We start from the raw sequence: 21,029 nt of genomic DNA on the forward strand, positions 1-21,029 counted from the left end.
CATAGCAAAACATAACCATATGGGTGTGACTATGTTTCAATAAAACTTTATTTATGTAGACCTGTTTTAATACTCTTGAATGGATCTGGTGGAGGGTCCAGTGAAGACACTTATTTGATGAAAACAGTTGTTTGAGCTTCTGGCAAAGTTGCCTGCCAACTTATAAAGGAGTCACAATAGTGTTTATATAAAAACAAAAGCAGTGTTTTGAAATATCATGGCTACTAAGGACCAATCTCACAGGAATTCTCTTTCCAAAATGGCATAATTTTGCTCTTAGTGAATGCTTATAAAAGAGTCTTGCATAATGTATTATTAATTTGGAAGCTATTACTTGGTCAGCTACATGTGCAGGTTTTTAGTTTTATTTGTACATTTAAAAATGATAAGTGGAAAATTCAATACCATTCAAGAGAGGAGAACTACTCAATACTTAAGTAGATATTTGCCAAACACATTTTGAGTTGAGTTTCTATTTTTAACTGACATACTGACTTAAGTTTGCCAAAACCTGATTGCATTTGGAAGGAAAATGGCATTGTTGCTATTTCCTCTGCACGAGAACATCTGAAACAGGCAACTGGCAGCAGGGAAAAGTGAAGGAGAGGGCAAAAATATAATACTTTGCGAGCTTGTTTTGTGTGTGTGTGTGGGGGGGGATGTTTGGTACTAAATTTCACATCGAGTTAGGTTGTATTTTCTTTCACTCTGATCTTTAGAGTACCTAGTTTATTTTCTACATTCTATATCCCCCTCAAGTAAATAAAGGAAATTCCATCTTATTACAATTAGAATGAGTTCAGTAACATATCTTTATTTTTGAGGTATGGTAATAAATCATTTTGTTAGATTTTAACCTTCTGATTCAAGTTGACTAATATTCTTATTTGTGATCTGTATTTTAAAAAGTTTAATTCTAAGTATGTTCCCTTCAGTGAGTAGTAATTCTGTTTTAGAACAAGAGTAATGGACTTAAGGTGTGCCAAATGGCTTAGAAAACATTTTAAAATAGTAACTTTACAAGTACTACATTTTAGACCTTAATGTGTAGACAGAATAGGTTAAATAGATTAACCAAAGTCATTCTGAAAAGCAAAGTAACACCCATATGAGTATTTTATCTTAGATTACATTTTGTGCTTTTGTTAGAACCATTGATTTGGTAAAAGCTCTCAACGTAGTATTATTATAGAAACTGTTTTGAATATGGGGTTGCAACAGACTTGGGGTTTGTCACCAATTTCAGGCTATAGCTGGGTGTAGTTTTGGATGGTGTTTTGTTTGAAGCTGCTATTTGTTTGTTTTACAGTAGTGGCATTGGGGTGTCATGGAGCCCTAGTCTGAATCCCTAGTAGGAAAGTTTTTTTTTTTTTTTTTTTAAACATCTTTATTGGAGTATAATTGCTTTACAATGGTGTGTTAGTTTCTGCTTTATAACAAAGTGAATCAGTTATACATATACATATGTCCCCATATCTCTTCCCTCTTGCATCTCCCTCCCTCCCACCCTCTCTATCCCACCCCTCTAGGTGGTCACAAAGCACGGAGCTGATCTCCCCGTGCTATGCGGCTGCTTCCCGCTAGCTATCTATTTTACATTTGGTAGTGTATATATGTCCATGCAACTCTCTCACTTTGTCCCAGCTTATCATCCCCCCTCCCCATATCCTCAAGTCCATTCTCTCTACGTCTGCATCTTTATTCTCATCTTGCCCCTAGGTTCTTCATGACCATTTTTTTTTTAGATTCCATATATATGTGTTAGCATATGGTATTTGTTTTTCTCTTTCTGACTTACTTCACTCTGTATGACAGACTCTGGGTCCATCCACCTCACTACAAATAACTCAATTTCATTCCTTTTTATGGCTGAGTAATATTCCGTTGTATATATGTACCACATCTTCTTTATCCATTCCTCTGTTGATGGACACTTAGGTTGCTCCAATGTCCTGGCTATTGTAAATAGAGCTGCAATGAACATTTTGGTACCCTAGTAGGAAAGTTTTGAACAGGGTTCTGAGGAGTGTGGTTGTCAGATTTTGATGTATCCTTTAACAATTATCCTACCTAAAAAGATCAAGGGAACATGGATGTTGCAAGTTTTAACTCTGATGTTTTTTCTGAAGGCAGATATTTCCTATTGCAGTGTGGATACCATCCTCTATTTAAAATAATGACATAAACTGGTTTGATATTTCACCTTTTTGATCATTCAGAAGCTGTTGTATGAATACATTTTCCAAGTAGATACAGAGAACGTTTTTTTTTGTTTTGTTTTTTTTTTTTTTTTTTTTCCCGTACGCGGGCCTCTCACTGCTGTGGCCTCTCCTGTTGTGGAGCAAAGGCTCTGGACGCACAGGCTCAGCGGCCATGGCTCACGGGCCTAGCCGCTCCATGGCATGTGGAATCTTCCCGGACTGGGGCACAAACCTGTGTCCCCTGCATTGGCAGGTGGACTCTCAACCACTGCACCACCAGGGAAGCCCCAGAGAACATTTTAAGTGAAGTTTTTTTTAGCAAGATTATGAATATTCATAAAAGTTCCTTTTTTGGTCAGATTGACCCATCAAGCCTTATAATGGAAAAACTTCCATTTGTATTTAATTTCAGTTGGATTCTCTTTTAAGAAGCTAATAACCACATTCTAAATGTGCTTAAACCTGTCGAGTTAATAGGAAATATACTGAGGATTCTTAGACAGCAAACCAAAATACAAAAAGAAGGGGAAGAAACCTCAGATGTACATCATGATGGAGTAGATTGAATACTGTTATGTAGAAAGAACACAGCACTGGGAACTAATGATTATTTTAGTACCTATAATGTACAAAACTAATTCACTAGTTTGGGAATTGAAATACCCTCTGAGAAGTTTGGTAGAGATGTGCATAAAGGAGGGAGCCTATTTCAGACTTGGTGTGGGTTAGTGGAGGAATGTGTTTCAGGGTCCAAAAGGAGGCCTGTCAAGAAATTATTTCTAAGAGAGAGCAGGAGCTCAGTGTAGCCATGCCAGCAGGGGAAAAGAGTGTTCTATGAAGAAAAGTGGAATGAGCTAAGGCATGGAGGTATGAGAAGACATTGAACACTGGGCATCTGTATTCATTCAGTAGATATGGTGATAAATGAGGAAGTGGAAAGTGGTGTGGTGAAGGATGAGGTTGAAAAGGATTGCTGGGTTTTAAATACTAAGGACCTTATTTACCAGGCTATAGCATCTGAACTTTGCCTTGACTGTGGCAGGGAGTCCCTGAAGGAAACTTAGATTCATATCCTCTTTGATTTATTAGCTGTGTTTATTTTTTATTTTTTGCGGTATGTGGGCCTCTCACTGTTGTGGCCTCTTTCGTTGCGGAGCACAGGCTCCGGATGCGCAGGCTCAACGGCCACGGCTTATGGGCCCAGCTGCTCTGCGGCATGTGGGATCTTCCCAGACCGGGGCACGAACCTGTGTACCTTGCATCAGCAGGCGGACTCTCAACCACTGCGCCACCAGGGAAGCCCTTAGCTGTGTTTATTACTGCTCTTGCCCCACTAATGTGTTAAAACAACAACAACAAAGGAGGATGGAGTCTAGTTTGAAAGCTCTGTGATTTTTTTTTTTTGTTATTATTACATTAAGAAGTTTTAAAAAATTTTTATTATATCCAATGGCAGAGAAAATATGAGTTATCTTAAAGCTCTGAGATTAGGAGTTTAAAGCTCTTGGCTCTGATTCTGATTTCATTACTAATTTTGGCAGAGCATCTAGTCTCTTTTAGTCTCACATCCAGGTCAGATAAAATTAGGTTCTTGGACCCTTGTTTCTGCCCTGGTCCTGTTTATGAAGATGGGGGTGGGGATGGAGGTGGGTGCTCATGGAGAAGGCAGGCAAGCAAGCTAATTTCCATCAATAATGGTTAAATGAGTACTTCTGAAATTATTCTTTCTAGGGTATTTTGGCAGAAAATTCCAGGACAGTAGGACGTTGTAATTGAGAAGGATGATTTCCTGGTGGTTGAATTTCAGGCGCTCTGTAACCTGGGTAGAAAATGAAGACCTTAAGACCTCACAAGTGAACTCTTAAAGTTCCCTTTCTTCTATCAGACAAATTAAGAAAATAATAATTTGCATCTACCTTATTCCCAGGATGAACTGAACTTGTAATAGAAAGGTGAAAGTTGTTGGTAATGTCAGGTTCAGCTCTTCTTTACTATTCCATCAGCCATTGTCTTATTCCGAATGGACCAGTTATCATCTCATGTTGGGTTGGTCTACTTGCTTCCATTATCTCCCAGCTGCAGTCCCAGATTGTTTTGTCATGTTATTAATCTTCTTTTTTAAAAAATTGTTGTTGGAGTATAGTTGATTTACAATGTTGTGTTAGTTTCAGGTATACAGCAAAGTTACATATCTACATATATCCACTCTTTTTTAAATTCTTTCCCCATATAGGCCATTACAGAGTATTGAGTAGAGTTCCTTGTGCTATACAGTAGGTCCTTATTAGTTATCTATTTTATATGTAGTAGTGTGTATATTGTCATTCCCAACCTCCCAATTTATCCCCCGCTTACCCTAATCTTCTTAAAACACGATTTTCATCATGTTATTCCCTTAATTAAAAAATCCATACTACCATTTTAAAATTTATTTATTTATTTATTGGTCTTTTTGAGTTCCTTAGAATCTCTGTAATATTCTCTGTGAATGGGGAGAGGAAAGCTTGGGATGTGCTGGGGAATTGAGTCTGACCTAATAAAACAAATCGTATTATTAATTTGTATTGTCTAAATAAAACTTTTTTTCCCTTGGCAAACATCCTTCAATCTAAAGTTACCTAAGGCATAAGTCCCTCATAGAAGGTCGTGTGATTGGAGGTAGATAATCTTAGGTTGGTGAACATGGTGTTCCAGGGTTTCCAGAAACACACCTATCCATTTGCTGTTTGTAATAGTAGGGGAATGCCTGTCTTTGAGGGACAAACAATTGTTACTTAATAATTGATTTTCTCTTACCTTTTTGATATTTGAACTATGTAAAGCACCTTGCATTCTATCTGGTATAGTATATAGTTACTCAGTAGTGGTAGCTACTGTTACTATTACTTAACCTATTCATTGTATACAGTTGCTGTTTAAATTCATATGGTTGTGCTAATAGCCAAGATAATTTACATGGTTGTTTCAAATTAGGATTAGTGAGACTTTAAAAGCATTTATTAACATTAAAATCATTATAGTATTGTTTTCTCTTCTCTTGTTTCTAATTTAATAACTACCAAAAAGAAAATTCAGGCTGGTTTTCCTCGATTTGTTCTAAATACTACATGATGCTTTTTGAGATTTTGTTACCTTCTAGAATTTTTCATTAGCAGCTATGTATGTTGATCAGCCTTGTTTTACTAAAGATTGATAATTAATGGGACAATGTGAAATTAGATAATTAAGCTTCTCTTGTAGAAAATGTTGCTATTATTCTTCCTTGCATCATGATTTTTATAATACTTAAATTTTATAACTCTCTGAAACTCCCTATAGGATGACTGAAAGATGATTTTCCTACCAGAAAGTAGCCTAGAATGATCGGTATATCACCACTTATAAGTTCAAAATTCTTATTAAAGCTCCGTATTCATCCTTCTTTCAGCTATACATCTTCTACCTTATGGATTTTTTAAAGCTTCTGTCACTACCTTAGTAGTGTTCTGAGTAGCTTGACTTTAATGTGCTGTGTATTTTACTGATGACTTTCAAAAAATTATCATGCATTTTTTAAAAAAAATAAATTTATTTATTTATTTTTGGCTGTATTGGGTCTTTGTTGCTGTGCGCGGGCTTTCTCTAGTTGTGTTAAGCGGGGGCTACTCTTCGTTGTGGTGCGCAGCCTTCTCACTGTGGTGGTTTCTCTTGTTGCGGAGCACGGGCTCTAGGCATGCGGGCTTCAGTAGTTGTGGCAGGCGGACTCAGTAGTTTTGGCTTGCAGGCTCCAGAGCGCAGGCTCAGTAGTTGTGGCGCACAGGCTTAGTTGATCCACGGCATGTGGGATCTTCCCGGACCAGGGCTCGAACCCGTGTCCCCTGCATTGGCAGGCGGATTCTTAACCACTGCGCCACCAGGGAAGTCCTGTCATGCATTATTGAACATTTAATTATTAAATTAGAAAGATGATAACTTAAAATCTGATTTTACATACTCAGTAAATTCCTGTGATTAGAAAATTCTCTCATGGTGTTCTATTTATAATTAATATACCAAGTAAAACTAATTAGAAGTATCTGAAACCCCTGGCAGAATCTGTAATTAGACATGTGATTCATAATTAACTGACTCTTCTTATTCTTGCCTTTTCCTCTCCATTTGAATTAATTACTTGTGTTCTTCCTTAGTGATACCTGTCTTCATGTTCAAGACACTGATTAGAGTTCAGTGATCACTGTGGTATTTTTATAGAGAGTATGGTTTTTATAAGAACTTTGTTTTTAAACTTTGCTTAATAATGTAAAAAAAAAAAAAAACCTTGAATCATATGCTCTATAAAGTATCACACTGAAGATTTTTGCCCACATTGTCAAATTAAGCATTTATTTTATCAGAGGCTGAAGACAAACATAGAAAATAGGCAGACTTGACCACTTTTCCTGTGTTGTACTTAAGGACCTGGATTTTTCTTGCCAGTCTGATCACTGTCTGCATAATTTTGGCAGCATATCCATTGGCCTTGGGTCATTGAGTAGAGCTGGTATTAATTCATTCATTATTTTGATAAAAAACAGTTCATTAAAGGTCTGTCATATGCTAGGCTTTGGGTACAAAGAGGCAGGAATGATTTTCAGGGTATTTGTCAGTCACTACAACACAGACACCAGCCAGTCAAGATGGCCATAGCACTGGATTCAGGGTCTTGAAGGACCCCTGCATTCTTTATACTGCATCAGGCTTTGCTGCTTTTGTTGTTGAGTTGGCGTGGTGGTGGTGGTGATGGTGGGGTGGGAAGACTGGGCCATCAGCAGCAGGTACCTTAGAGCTGGTGAAGTTTGGGGCAGTGACTGTTTGCCAGACCATATTACGGAAGTATTTCAGCACAACCCTTAATGCTGTACTGGTATGTACCAGCTGAATATTAGCTCTGCCAAGAGGTGTTCAGTTCTCTGACTGTAGAGTCAGAGTTACTACCCAGTTTGAGAAGTACTTAATGAAAGTGTATAGACAGTACATAGGGGAAGGTTTGCATGAGCCTTTTGGGGGAAAACTAGTAAAGACTTCTATGGTGACTAGAAATTTGCCATAGTCAGATTTGAGGAGGAGGTTCTAACCAAGCTGAGGGGAAAATAGCATTTGCAAAGGCAAAGGAGTGTGAAAGAGCATGGTGGATTCAGACATGAACAAATAGGAGAGATGGAAGATGAAGATGTCTTTCTCTGACCTTTGATTTTTTAAGCTGAATAAATATATATTAAGACCACATTTGTATCTTTGAAATTGCTCCATTTTTGGTAAAGAACTGCAAGACTGTTTGATATTCAGTTTCTTTAACTGTATCTAATTATTTTAGGTGTAGGGAAAGAAGGGAGAATAGGAATTTGTTACAGTTCAGGGCTATACTAAAGATTGATAGAGCAAGAGTGCAATGAGAAAACTTCTCTGCTGATTCACTGAGAGGCTTCTAATGAGCAAACACAAATTCATACAGATTGAGGATGGTAGTTTTTTTTTTTAATGACATAAAACTGTTGCCCATGAGGCTTTTTGGCTGACATCATGAAACTAATTTTGCTTAATAACTGTGGAGGCCTACGAATTCAAACGTGTGGAAAAGGAAGTAAATTACTGGCCTGTCAGATTCCTGTTGCCTATCATCTTTTATCTGAATAGCAGCTTTTGTTTCCAGACTGTCAGGAGCAAGTATGTGGACCCCTTCAATGTTGTATTTGTATATGCTTGAATAATTCAATTCAGAGCCATCTAAATATAGCAAATCTGCAACAGTGAAAACGCTTTATCTTCTTACATTTGTGTAACTTAGGGAACATGTCTATGGATATCTCTTCTCATTTCTGAGAGCTCTTGAGATATGTCAAGGATTTGTAGGGGTGTAAGTTTTGCTTTTATTGTCAGAGTTGATGACTCATACCTTTGAAATATAATGAACTCATATGGACAGCAGAATAAACATTTTCTCTGTGACTGTTCAACTCAATGAATGATTTGAAAGCACCCACTATGTGCTAGGAATTGTGTGGAATACAAAGGTGAACTACTGGCATTTTTCTGGGTATCAAATTATGTGATTTTTTTCTCTCAAGCTATATTTAGTAAAAATGACTGTCTTGATGGTGTATGTGTGTAGCATAACAACAAAGGCTACAATAAAGGCTTGAGTTACTGGTAAACAGATTATTTGCTTCAAGGAGCGTTTTGAAAATAATGGTTTAAGTTCTTTTATGGCTTCATTTTTTACAGCATTTTCAATTAATGTTACTTATTTTCTTTCTACTTCCCATTACTCTGAATAATTAGAAATGAGGAGTATTTTCTGTGAAATATATATTAAATCCCAATATTAATTCAACAAGTATTTAGATAGCATCTACTAGGCCCTAGGTATGGAGTGAGCTGAATAGCAAAGTTTGCTATCCATAGAATAAAATTACTCAGTAGAAAGGAAGCTAAAATAATAAAAACGTGAAAACTTTCAGCTCTTTTGGTATGCTTAATGTTATGAAAATAACAGAGTCAGTCTTAAATGCACAGAATTTACATTTGGTTTTGCAGGTATGTTGTATTTTTTTTGTTGTTCACAGAGGCTATCGGAAAACTTAAGAAGGTGTAGACTGTCTACTTTTTGAATACTGATTACCTTAACCAGCATATTACATCTGTGTTTTTCTTTTTACTTATTTCATATTGTGGGTAGCTCAGTTACTTTAGAAATTAAGGACATTCTGTATGCTATCACTTGGCTAGAGCCAGATCTAGGGAAACAAAAAGATGGTGAGAATCCTTGCTGTAACAAATTGCCCTTTTGTACCTTTGTTCATTCCATTTCTACTTCCTGGAATGCCCCCTTTTCTTATCAAAGTCTTTCCCAAAACCTTACCTAAACATTTCCCTTGACATTTTACTCTTTGGAATTTCTATAACATTTTGTTTGTTGCACCTTTTGGGATATTTATTTTTTACTTTTTTTGTATGTACCTGAACTATGTTTTCTTTTGAATTATAAGCTTCTTGATGGTGTCATGAATGTTGAATTGGGCCATGAACTTTTAGTTTATTTTCAGTTCTTTACAGTCATAAATGTGCTATGATATAAATCTTTGGATTTTTTATTATTTAGAACAGAGTTCTGAGAGAGAAGTTACTAGGTCAAAGGGTTTGAACTTTTTAAAGCTCTTGTATATTGCAAAATTGCTTTCCAGAAAGACTTTACCTATTTACACTACCACAATAGGGGTATGTGCAAAGATGCCCATTATATTGTATCATTATATTACTATAATTATGTTATTATATTACATTATAATTTGTAGCTATCAGTATAGCTGTAGATTATGGTATAGTAACAATCCCCAAAATCTCAGTGGTTTAATACAACAATGTTTACTTTTTGCTCGTGCTACATGTCTAACACATATCAGCAGGGCGTCTTCTCTCTCTCTTTGGAGTCATTTAGTGAACATCCTGATCAGAGCTCCATCTGGTTACTTCTTTCCATAATCACTGCAGCAGTGGGTAGGTCTTCCAGTTGTGTACTGGTTCCTAAAGCTTATGCCTAATAATATATCATGTCTATGTACATTTTAGTGGTTAAAGCAAGTCATGTAGCCAGAACTAAGTTGAAACAGGGCAGTGAAGTGCAGTTCTACTGTGAGTCTAGGAAGGAGGAGGACTGGAACAGCACTAATAACTAACATCTTATTTAAAAAACAACTCAAATTTTATTGATGAAAGATGATATCTCAATTTGATTTCCTTTGCCAATGTAGGTGAAATTTTCATAACTTATTAGCCATTTGTTTTATTTAATCTTCCCTTTTCTTGTTTTATAAACACATGCTGTTGGTTTACTTTTATATTTCCATATTTTTGAATTCTGTCGTTTTTGTGAGGATAGGAGGTCATGGTGGTGGTATTATGGGGAGTGCAGACTTTTAGAAAATGCCTTCTGTTTTGAAAACTTGAGCAGGTGAACAAAAATTATTTTTCTTGAATTGATCCCCCTCACCCTTGTTAATATAATATATGTTTTGATAAGTTTTATATTTCAAGATTTGTCAAAATGTTTAAATAATTATAGACAATAGAAAGTCTAGCAGAATTAAGATCCTTGACATTTTACAAGCTTCTAAAGAACAACTTGAGCACAAAATTTTAGGGGGTAAATGATCAAGTTAGGGTTCTTCTCTTGAAAAAATGAAGTTCCCTACTCAGATTTAGTCATATTGACCATGTCTTTTTCCTTTTTTTCAATTCAGGTATCTGCCTAAACTGGAAGTTATGCTATAGAGATTTCTTTGTGGATTTGTCTGAAAACCTAAGGTGAGATATTTTATAAATGCATTTGCCTTTTAAGATATATTTTATAATGAGAAATAATTGTTTCTGAAAAATTTAAGGCATTAAAAATTTAATGTCTTTTCCTCTGAGAGTTTTAATAGGAGGCAAATACTATTTATTATAAAGCTACATATATAGCATGCTTACTTTTACTTTGTAGGACATTTGATTGAAACAAATGAAGCTGGTTCTAGCAATTAAAATAGTTTTGAGTGAATTTTTCCTTTGTTTTTTATACTCAAAGTTTGAAGTTCACCCTGCTGTTCCCTGACACGCACTTGAGAAAGATATTGGCATTATAATCTGATATTCTTGAAGGCAAACCTTCAATTAGTTAAGTCATAGATTACAACAACTGGTAACTATTTTAATAGTTCAGTTATTAAGAGTTTTCTACCACTCTGTTCTCTTGGAGTTGATTATTTTCTCTAGTTCCCTCTGTTTGGGGGGGGGGTGCTTATAAAATAAGGATATATCCTTTAGTATGTTAGTGTTTGGTTTCTATAGATAGCATTCCACTCTAAAGATCGTATCATAGCTCTTTCCCTTTTCTTACATGTCTTGGCTCAAATCTTCTTCATCTTTTAATTTTATAAATGTAACATTATAAGTCCATCATCTGGTCTTTCCACCCTGAGTCCAGCTGCTCTCTAAGCCATTCTTGTCACACTTACGAGGGTGCTTTTTCTAAAAGATAAATGTCATCATGTTAGTCCATGACTCAGAATCCTTCAGTACCTTTACAGTGTTCAAACGATATTTTAGACTCCTGCAGAGCAGTATAATCTGCTTTATATCCATTTTTCCATTTCACTAGCGCTCTAGGAATGTTAGGAACTAACATTTTAAGAAAACAGCTTTACTGAGAAATAATTTACATACCATGAAATTCATCCATTTATTTAAATTTGATGTAATTTATTGTATTTACAGCATTATGCAACTATCACCACAGTCTAATTCTAGAATATTTTCATCACTTCAGAGAGACATCAGAACTCATTAGCAGTCACTATCCATTCCTCTCTCTACTCAGTCCCTGGCAGCTACTAATCTACTTTCTCTCTATAGAGCTGCCTATTCTGGACATTTCATATAAATGGAATTGTACAGTATGTGGTCTTTTGTGACTTATTTCTTCCATTTAGCATAAAGTTTTCAAGGTTCATCCATGGTTCATCATGAACCAGTACTTCATTCCTTTTTATGGCTAAATAATATTATATTTTATGTGTCAGGAGTTTAGCTGAGCTTGTGAGAGAGATGTGGGTTGGGGGGCAGGGGTAAGCGCTGAGCTTCCAGGTATCAAGGTAGCTGATTAAAAACAACATTCCAAAATGAAAGAAACATTCTAGTCTTTATTCACTTACTGAGATAGTATAAGCAAGAGGCTAAACCTGAGAAAGTGCAGGCCCTCTCACTCAGGTGAATCAGTACGGGAGTGGGGGGGTTGTCTCACTGCTGAGGGAGCCCCAAACAAAAGGTTCCTGCAGTTTTATGGACCCAGGGCTGGTTGGAGGGTGAGATGGAAGGACTTGGAGTGGAAAAGTACTGAGTCAGAGTAGAGAAAAAGTGTCTTTAATGTTTCCTTCCTAATGAGAAGATCTCAGAAGAGGCACCTGAAGAAAGGCCTCAGCTGCAGGCCACATATAAAGAAACTTCTGGAAGAAGGTACCTGGGCTAGGGATACAGCTGTGCTAAAGAGCATGGTCAGTCAGGGGTGCCTGGGTCCTTGACTGCAACTCTCTTCAGAGACTGCAGTGCACTGACTGTGCGCCAAGTCTGGTCAGGGGAGGGCAGATTTCCTATGTGAGGCCTGCCAGGGCCTTTGTAGTCATTTATGGTCAGGTTGGAAAAGTCACACGTCGATTTCTTGGTCAGGAGCTGGACTCTGCAATATGCATGTACCATATTTTGCTTATCCGTTCATCAGTTGGTGGACATTTAGGTTGTTTCTACATTTGGGTTATTATGAATATTTTGCTATGAACATTTGTGTATAAGTTTTTGTGTGTACATGTTTTCATTTCTCTTGGGTACATACCTAAGAGTGGAATTGCTGGGTCATTTGGTAAATCCATGTTTAACATTTTGAGGAGCTGCCAAACATTTTTCCAAAGAGACTGTATCATTTTTCATTCCCACCAGTGATGTATGAGGATTTGTTTCTCCATATCGTCACCAACATTTGTTATTATCCTCTTCCTTTTTTTCTTTTTTTAAATTACAGCCATTCTAATGGATGTAAAGTGGTCTCATTGTGCTTTTTTTTTTTTTTTTTTTTTTGCCGTACGCGGGCCTCTCACTGTTGTGGCCTCTCCCGTTGCGGAGCACGGGCTCCGGACGCGCAGGCTTAGCGGCCATGGCTCATGGGCCCAGCCGCTCTGCCACATGTGGGATCTTCCAGGACCGGGGCACGAACCCGTGTCCCCTGCATCGGCAGGTGGACTCTCAACCACTGTGCCACCAGGGAAGCCCTCATTGTGCTTTTGATTTGTATTTCCCTAGTGGCTAATGATGTTGAATACCTTTTCATGCGCTTAATGGCCATTTGTATATCTTACTTTGAGAAATGTCTATTCAAATCCTTTGCCCATTTAAAAATTAGGTTATCCTTTTATTGTAAGAGTGCTTTATATATTCTGGATACAAGTCACTTACGAACTATATGATTTGCAAATATTTTCTCCCATTCTGTGAGTTGTCTTTTCACTTTCTCAATATTATTCTTTAAAGCACAAAAGTTTTTAATTTTATCTATGTTTCTTTTGTTGCTTATGATTTTGGTGTTTTATCTAAGAAACTATTGCCTAATCCAACGTGATGGAGATTTATTCATATTTTCTTCTAAATGTAAGTTTTATTGTTTTAGCTCTCAAATTTAGGTCTATGATTCATTTTGAGTTAATTTTTATGTATGGAGTGAAGTAGAGGCTCAGCTTCATTCTTTTGCATTCAGATATCTAGTTGTCCTAGGCCATTGGATTATCTTGGCACCCTTAAAGAATATCAGTTGACCATAAATGTAAGGATTTATTTCTGGACTTTTAATTCGATTCCATTGATTTATACATCTTTCCTTGTGCTAGTATCACATTGTCTGATTACTGTAGTTTTGTAGGAAGTTTTGAAATCACGAAGTGTGAATTCTCCAAGTTTGTTCTTATTCAAGGTTGTTTTGACTCTTCTGGTGCTTGCATTTTCTTTCTTTCTTTTCTTTTTTAAAATATTTATTTATTTATTTTATGGCTGTGTCAGGTCTTAGTTGTGGCACGCGGGCTCTTCATTGCAGTGCACATGTGGGCTTCTCTCTAGTTGTGGTGCACAGTCTCCAGAGCGCGTGGGCTCTGTAGTTGTGGCGTGCAGGCTTAGTTGCCCCACGGCATGTGGGATCTTAGTTCCCAGACCAGGGATTGAACGGGTGTCCGTGCATTGCAAGATGGATTCTTAACCACTGGACCACCAGGGAAGTCCCCCCTTGCATTTTCATATGAATTTTAGGATCAGCTTGTCAAGTTCTACATAAAAAGATCCGTCTGGGATTTTGATAGAGACTGTGTTGATCTGTATTATGAATCTGTAAATCAGTTTGGAAACTTTACAATAGTAAGCCTTCCAATCCATGAACATTGGAGGTCTCTTCATTTATTTAGGTGTTCTTTAATTTCTTTCAGTGATGTTATATAATTTTCAATGTATGTGTTGTGCTTTTTTTGTCAAATTTATTCTTAAGTCCTTTACTCTTTTTCATAGTATTGTGAATGGCATAGTTTCTTTACTTTTGTTTTTGGATTGTTCATTGCTGGAGTATAGAAATGTAATTGATTTTTAAATCGTGCACCCTTGCTGAACTCTTAGTTCAACTATTAGTTCTAGTAGTTATTACTTAGAATTTTTTTACATTTAATATCTTGTCATCTGCAAATAGTGATAGTTTTATTTCTTCCTTTCCAATCTGGATGCCTTTTATGTCTTTTTATTACCTAATTGCCCTGACTAAAACCTTCAGCACAGTGTTAAATAGAAGTGGTGAGAGCAGTCATCCTCATCTTGTTCCTGATCTTAGGGGGAAAGAATTCAGTCTTTTAGCATTAAGTATGATGTTACCTGTGGGTTTTTCCTAACTGCCCTTTATCAGGTTGAGGAAGTTCCCTTTTATTCCTAGTTTGTTCAGTGTTTTTGTCATGAAAAAGTTAACATTTATTGAGACCTTTCAATATATGCCAGACCCTATGCTAAGACCCTATTTAATTTAATTTTCATAGTAGTCCTTTGAAATAGAGATTGTTATTTTATGTCATTGAGCTGGTAAATAGTAGAATCAGATTTCAGAACTTGTATGCTGAACGATTATCAATTAAATTCCCTGTACATACCATGCTGATTTATATGTGTGACTTTATACATTCTAGTTGCTGCCTCTTAGAATGCATGCTCCCTCTCTTTCTGCATCATGCAGCTACTGCAGCACTTTGTACCTATAACTGTCATAGTACTGTTTCACTGTGTTGTGATCGTTTGCATATATTTCTCTCATTTTAGAATCTGTGCTCCTTGAAGTCAGGGACTTTGTCGTATACATCTTTGAATCTCCAATGCATATCGTACAGATAGAAGAGAGATGTGTCACAGAAGCCAGGGGGTTAGAGGGTTTCAAGAAGAGTGTCAGGAACTTCCCTGGTGGCTCAGTGGTTAAGAATCTGCCTGCCAATGCAGGGGACACAGGCTTGAGCCCTCCGGGAGGATCCCACATGCCGCAGAGCAGCTAAGCCTGTGCGCCACAACTACTGAGCCTGAGTTCTAGAGCCTGCGAGCCACAGCTACTGAAGACCGTGCACCTAGAGCCCATGCTCTGCAACAAGAGAAGCCACCACAATGAGAAGGCTGCGCACCACAACGAAGAGTAGCTCCCGCTTGCCGCAACTAGAGAAAGCCCGCGTGCAGCAACACAGCCAAAAATAAATAAATAAAAATTTATTTAAAAAAAAAAGAGTGGCAGAAGTCAGCAGTGTCAGATACTGCAGAGAGATCAAGTAAAGTAAGGTTCACAAAATGACTATTGGTTTAGTCTTTTAGTGATTTTAGCAAGAGTAACAAGAGTGGTTTTTGTTTTTGTTTTTGTTTTTTTAGTGGTGGGGACGGAAACAAGATTCTGGTAGGTTAAGCAGTGAATGGGAAATGAAGAAGAGACTGTCAGGGATTAAGGACTACTGTTGTGAGAGGTTTAACTGTGAAGGGGAAGAATGAGTTTAGGGTGCTACATAGAGGAGAACATAAAATATTTTTAATATAGGAGAGACTTTTGAGCATGTGTATGTACAGAGCTGGTGGGAGAAGGGACCAGTTACGAGCAAGCTTGTGGAAGTGGAGAGAGGAATGACACAGAGAATAGGCTCCCCTGCAGAGGTGAAAGATTGCATCTGGAATACATATTTGCCTGAAGTGGCCTGTTTCTTCTGAGGGAAGGATATGTCCATGGATGTAGCCAGAGATAAATTTATGGGAATGAATTAGGAAATATAGGCAGTTCCCCTTTTCTCTGAAGTGGAAAACAAGGTCCTTGACTTGGTGATGTTGTGGTTGGCGATGTTCTGGAGGGAGGCAACAGGGGTGAGATATGGAGTTTGAAGGGAGTGGTGAAGGTTTGGCATATCTGCTGTGAGGCATGGGAGAGGTTGCTTGCCAGAAACATCGAAGTCTGAGAGCCTCTTTCTCCCTTCCCTCCATGTAAATTGAAAAAGCAGGTATGTGGTCAGAAATACAGATGGTACCAAAGGATTTACAGTGAAAAGTAAATCTTCCTTTCACCTTAGATCCCCTGTCCTTATTTTCAGAAGAAAGTTCCATTAGCAGTTTATTAGCTTTCAAATTATTTTTGCAAATATAAATATAAATTTTAAAATATCTATATTGGAATTTATTTTAATCCATGAGAATGTACTGTTCTACTTCTTCCTTTTTCAACTTCCTTTCATAACTTGGAGATCTTTCTGTATATTTAGATCTACTTCATTCATGTTTACAGCTGCAGGATATTTTGTGTATGAATATAGTATAGATGATGTAACCAGCATTTAGATAAGTTCCAATCTTTACTCTCATAAAAGCCATGTTGAATGAATAAATTCTACCTTTAAAAATAAAAATTCATTATAGTACCTTAATTCTGTGCCTTAATTTTGGATTTGTTCTGTACACACACACCTTGAACAAACTGATAATATATACATACTAAAACTGAGTTGTCTTTAAAACATAAAGACATCTTCAATATTTGAAACTGATACCCTTAGTTATCACGCTCAATTTATTTCTGGGTTTGAGTGATAAAAAATTCTGTCTTCAGGTGTTTGCTATTTTTAACACTGATCCAAGAAACATTCCTATACATGACTCTTATAGTTCATGTGCAAGAGATTCTCCTGGGTATGGAACTATGAATGGAATTGCTGGGTCATACAGTATCAGTAGTAAATATTAAACTTAAAAAGATAATCCAAAGTTTATTTCTAGAGTGATTGCCCCATTTTATCCTTCTACCATACCATCAGTGTATAAGAAAGAGATCCTGTTGTTTTACAGTCTTTCCAGTACTTGGTGTTTTCAGACTTTAAAAATTTGCTAGTTGAATGATCTAAAATAGTATCTAGTTGTGATATTTAAAAAAACTTTAAAAGCGAGATATAATTTTCAACTTTACAATAAAATGCACAGATCTTAAATATACAGTTCAGTGAGTTTTGACATGTGCATATACCTATATAATCCAATCTCCTATAAAAATTTAGAACATTTTTATTACCCCTTCAGTTTCCTCAGGCTCCTTCCTTGACGTTCTTTTCCCTCACCAGAGTGAACCACTATTCTGATTTCTATCAATTTTTTTTAAAAAAAACATCTTTTCTCACCATCACAAACTTCTTTTCTCCCATTCTCGCTCTCTTTCTTAATATGTCTTTTAAAAAATTTGTGGTCAAATATACGTAACAAAAAATTTATCATTTTAACCATATTTAAGTGTACAGTTCAGTGGTATTAAATGCTTTCACGTTGTGCAACGATCACCACCATCTATGCCCATAACTCCTTTCATCTTGTGAAACAAACCCCCATTTTCCCCTCCCCCCCAGTCCCAGGCAACCACAATAATGCTTTCTGTCTTTATGACTTTGACTACTCTAAGTACCTCATGTAAGTGGAATCATACAGTATTTGTCTTTTAGTGACTGGCTTATTTCACTTAGCATAATGTCCTCAAGGTTCATCTGTGTTGTAGTATATTTTCCCTTTCTTTGTAAAGCTGAATAATATTCCATTATATGTATATACCATATTTTGCTTATCTATTCATCTGTTGATGGATACTTGGGTTGCTTCTATGTTTTAGCTATTATGAAAAATGCTCCTGTGAACTTGGGTGTACCAATATCTCTTCATGATCCTGCTTTCAGTTCTTTTGGGTTTATACCCAGAAGTGGATTTGCTGGATCATTTGGTAATTCTGTTCTCATTTTTGAGGAATCACCATATTGCTTTCCACAGCAGAAGTACCATTTAAAATTCCCCTGAACAGTGCACAAGAGTTCCAGTTTCTCCACATTTTGCCAAAACTTGTTTACTATTTTTTTCATAGTAGCCATACTAGTGGGTGTGAGATGTAGTTTTGATTTGCATTTCCCTAATGATTAGTGATGTTGAGCATCTTTTCCTGTGCTTATTGGCCATTCATATATCTTCTTGGGGAAATGTCTATTCAAGTCCTTTGCCCATTTTTGAATAGGGTTATTTTTGTTGTTGTTGTTGAGTTTTAGGAGTTCTCTATATATTTTTGATATTAATCCCTTATCATATATATGACTTGCAAATATTTTCTCCCATTCTGTGGCTTGCCTTTTTACTCCATGAATAGTGTCTTTGGATGCACAAAACAAAAATTTTCACGAAGTCCAATTTGTCTGTTTTGTCTTTTGTTATCTATGCCTTTGGTGTTAAATCCAAGAAATCATTGCCAAATCCAATGCTCTGAAACTTTTGCCATATGTTTTCTTCTAAGAGAAAGGTCTTACATTTAGGTATTTGTTTTAGGTCTTACATTTAAGTATTTGATCCATTTTGAGTTAACTTTTGTATATGGTGCTGGTGAGGGTTCAACTTCATTCTTTTGCATGTGGATAACCAGTTTTCCCAGTACCATTTGTTGAAAAGACTTTCTTTGCCTCATTGAATTGCTTTGATGACTTTGTCAAAAATCAGTTGACAGGGACTTCCCTGGTGGCACAGTGGTTAAGAATCCGCCTGCCAATGCAGGGGACGTGGATTCGAGCTCTGGTCCGGGAAGATCCCACATGCCGCAGAGCAACTAAGCCTGTGCGCCACAACTACTGAGCCTGCGCTCTAGAGCCCACGAGCCACAACTACTGAGCCAGTGTGCCACAACTACTGAAGCCCGTGTGCCTAGAGCCCATGCTCCGTAGCAAGATAAGCCACCACAGTGAGAAGCCCGCACACCTCAACAAAGAGTGACTCCTGCTCACCGCAATTAGAGAAAGCATGCGTGCAGCAACAAAGATCCAATGCAGCCAAAAAAAAAAAAAAAAAGTCAGTTGACTTTGTATGTGTGTGTCTGGGTTCTGTCTTCTGTTCCATTGAAGTATTTTTCTTCTTTTTGCTGTTACCATACTATCTTGATTACAGTAGCTTTATAAGTTTGGAAGTCAGATAGTGTAAGTTCTCTAATTTTGTTTTTCTTAAAGATTTGTTTTGGCTCTTCTAGGCTCCTTGTATTTTCATTTAAATATTAAAATCCACTTTACCACTTAGGTTTTAGGATTAGCTTTTCATTTTCTGAAAAAACGTTTGTAGATTTTGCTTCACACTGTACTTACTCCACAGGTCAATTTGGAGTGAATAGGCATCTTAACACTTTATAAACATGATATCTCACTCCATTTATTTAGATCATCTTTAATTTCTCAAGAGCTATGTATTTTTTTTAGTTTTCAGTGTACAAGTCTTCTACTTTGATTTTTTAATGCTATTGTAATGGCATTTTAAAAGTGTTTCATTTCCAGTTGTTCATTACTAGTATATCATTTAATTTTGTATATTGGCCTTTGTAAGTTTTAGTAGCCTTTTTTTTCTTAAGATTTTCTAGGCTTTACTATGTAACTGATATGTTTGTAAGTAAAGACAGTTTTACTTCTTCCTATCATTTATTTTTTAAATTCTTTCTATCATCCTATCATTTTTCCCTTGCCTTATTTACTAACTGGAACCTCTAGTACAATTTTGAATGCAAGTGGTGAGAGCAGACATCCTTGGATTGTTCCTGATTTGGGGGAGAAAGTTTTCAGTCTTTCACCATGAAGGTGTTATCCTTGGGTTGAGTAACCCTTTCTATTCCTCGTTTGCTGTAAGGTTTTTTGTTTTTTGTTTTTTTTTAAATCATAGTGGATGATGTTGAATTTTAATTGTGGTCATAAAGGATTTTTAAATGGAGATATAATTGTGACTCTCATACAGATATAAAATTGTCACTTGTCAAGTATTTTATTTAACTCACTATTGAGGAAACTGGTAAGATGTTAAAATCAGTTCAAAGGGAAATTTGAAGAGCTACTCATTTATGTGTAGTAAAGGGATGCTGAAATAAAATTTTCAAATAAATGCAAAAATTCGTATATCTCCTGTGCAATTACCAATTGTAATCCACTGGACACAAGTAATTTGCTCTGTTGTACACAAGAATAATTCACATTATCATCAATTTTCTACATTTCATCAAATTGAAAAATTGCTCAAAGGCAATGAAAGATGGAGGTGATGTATGTGTGAACTTGAAAGAAGATTGACTGATTTTTATTTGTTTGTTTCTTTGTTTTTTGGTCCATTACAAAGCTTTCCATGGTTTTTCGTGACACAGGGTCTTGCTTTGAAAATCTGTGATCCCCAGTGATGAACAGTTTTTCGTACATGTGTTGGTTATATGTTGCATTCTGCTGTGAAATGCCTCTTCATTGTCTCTTGCCCATTTTTCTGGCCATGTTCTGATTGTGTGTGTATGTGTGTGTTACTCCTTTATATGTTATTGATAATAGTGCATTACAAGTTGTGTGTATTGTGAACACTTTTTGCTAGTTTATAACTTGTATTTTTACTTTCTTGAAGGTATTTTTTGATGAACAGTGGTTCTTAGTATAGTCAAATTTTTCTTATTTAAGAAAATTTTCCTTACCCTGTGGTCAAAAGATAGTCATCTTTTCCACTAAGTTTTTTAAAGTTGTTTTCGATGTTTAAGTCTTTGATCCATCTGGTGTTGATTTTTCGTATGGTACAATGTTAGGATCAAATTTCACCTTTTTAAAAATAAATAGATGTTATGGACTGACTGTATGTCATTCCCCCTACCCCAAATTCGTATGTTGAAGCTCTAACGTCCAATGTGTGGTATTTGGAGGTGGGGCCTTTGGGAGATAATTAGGGTTAGATGAG

General features: G+C 36.5%; 1 protein-coding gene across 34 annotated transcripts in view; it reads left to right on the top strand.

Moving 5' to 3' along the window:
- Positions 1-21,029, top strand: part of PEAK1 (pseudopodium enriched atypical kinase 1) — a 295,689-nt gene that overhangs the window by 41,411 nt on the left and 233,249 nt on the right. For all 34 annotated transcript variants that reach the window (XM_067754683.1, XM_067754675.1, XM_067754731.1 and 31 more), the window contains one exon: positions 10,457-10,520. The gene's annotated coding sequence lies outside the window, so the exon portion shown is untranslated. The remainder of the gene's footprint in view (positions 1-10,456; positions 10,521-21,029) is intronic.

Source organism: Pseudorca crassidens, chromosome 1 (genome assembly GCF_039906515.1).
Source record: "Pseudorca crassidens isolate mPseCra1 chromosome 1, mPseCra1.hap1, whole genome shotgun sequence".
Classification (NCBI taxonomy): domain Eukaryota; kingdom Metazoa; phylum Chordata; class Mammalia; order Artiodactyla; family Delphinidae; genus Pseudorca; species Pseudorca crassidens.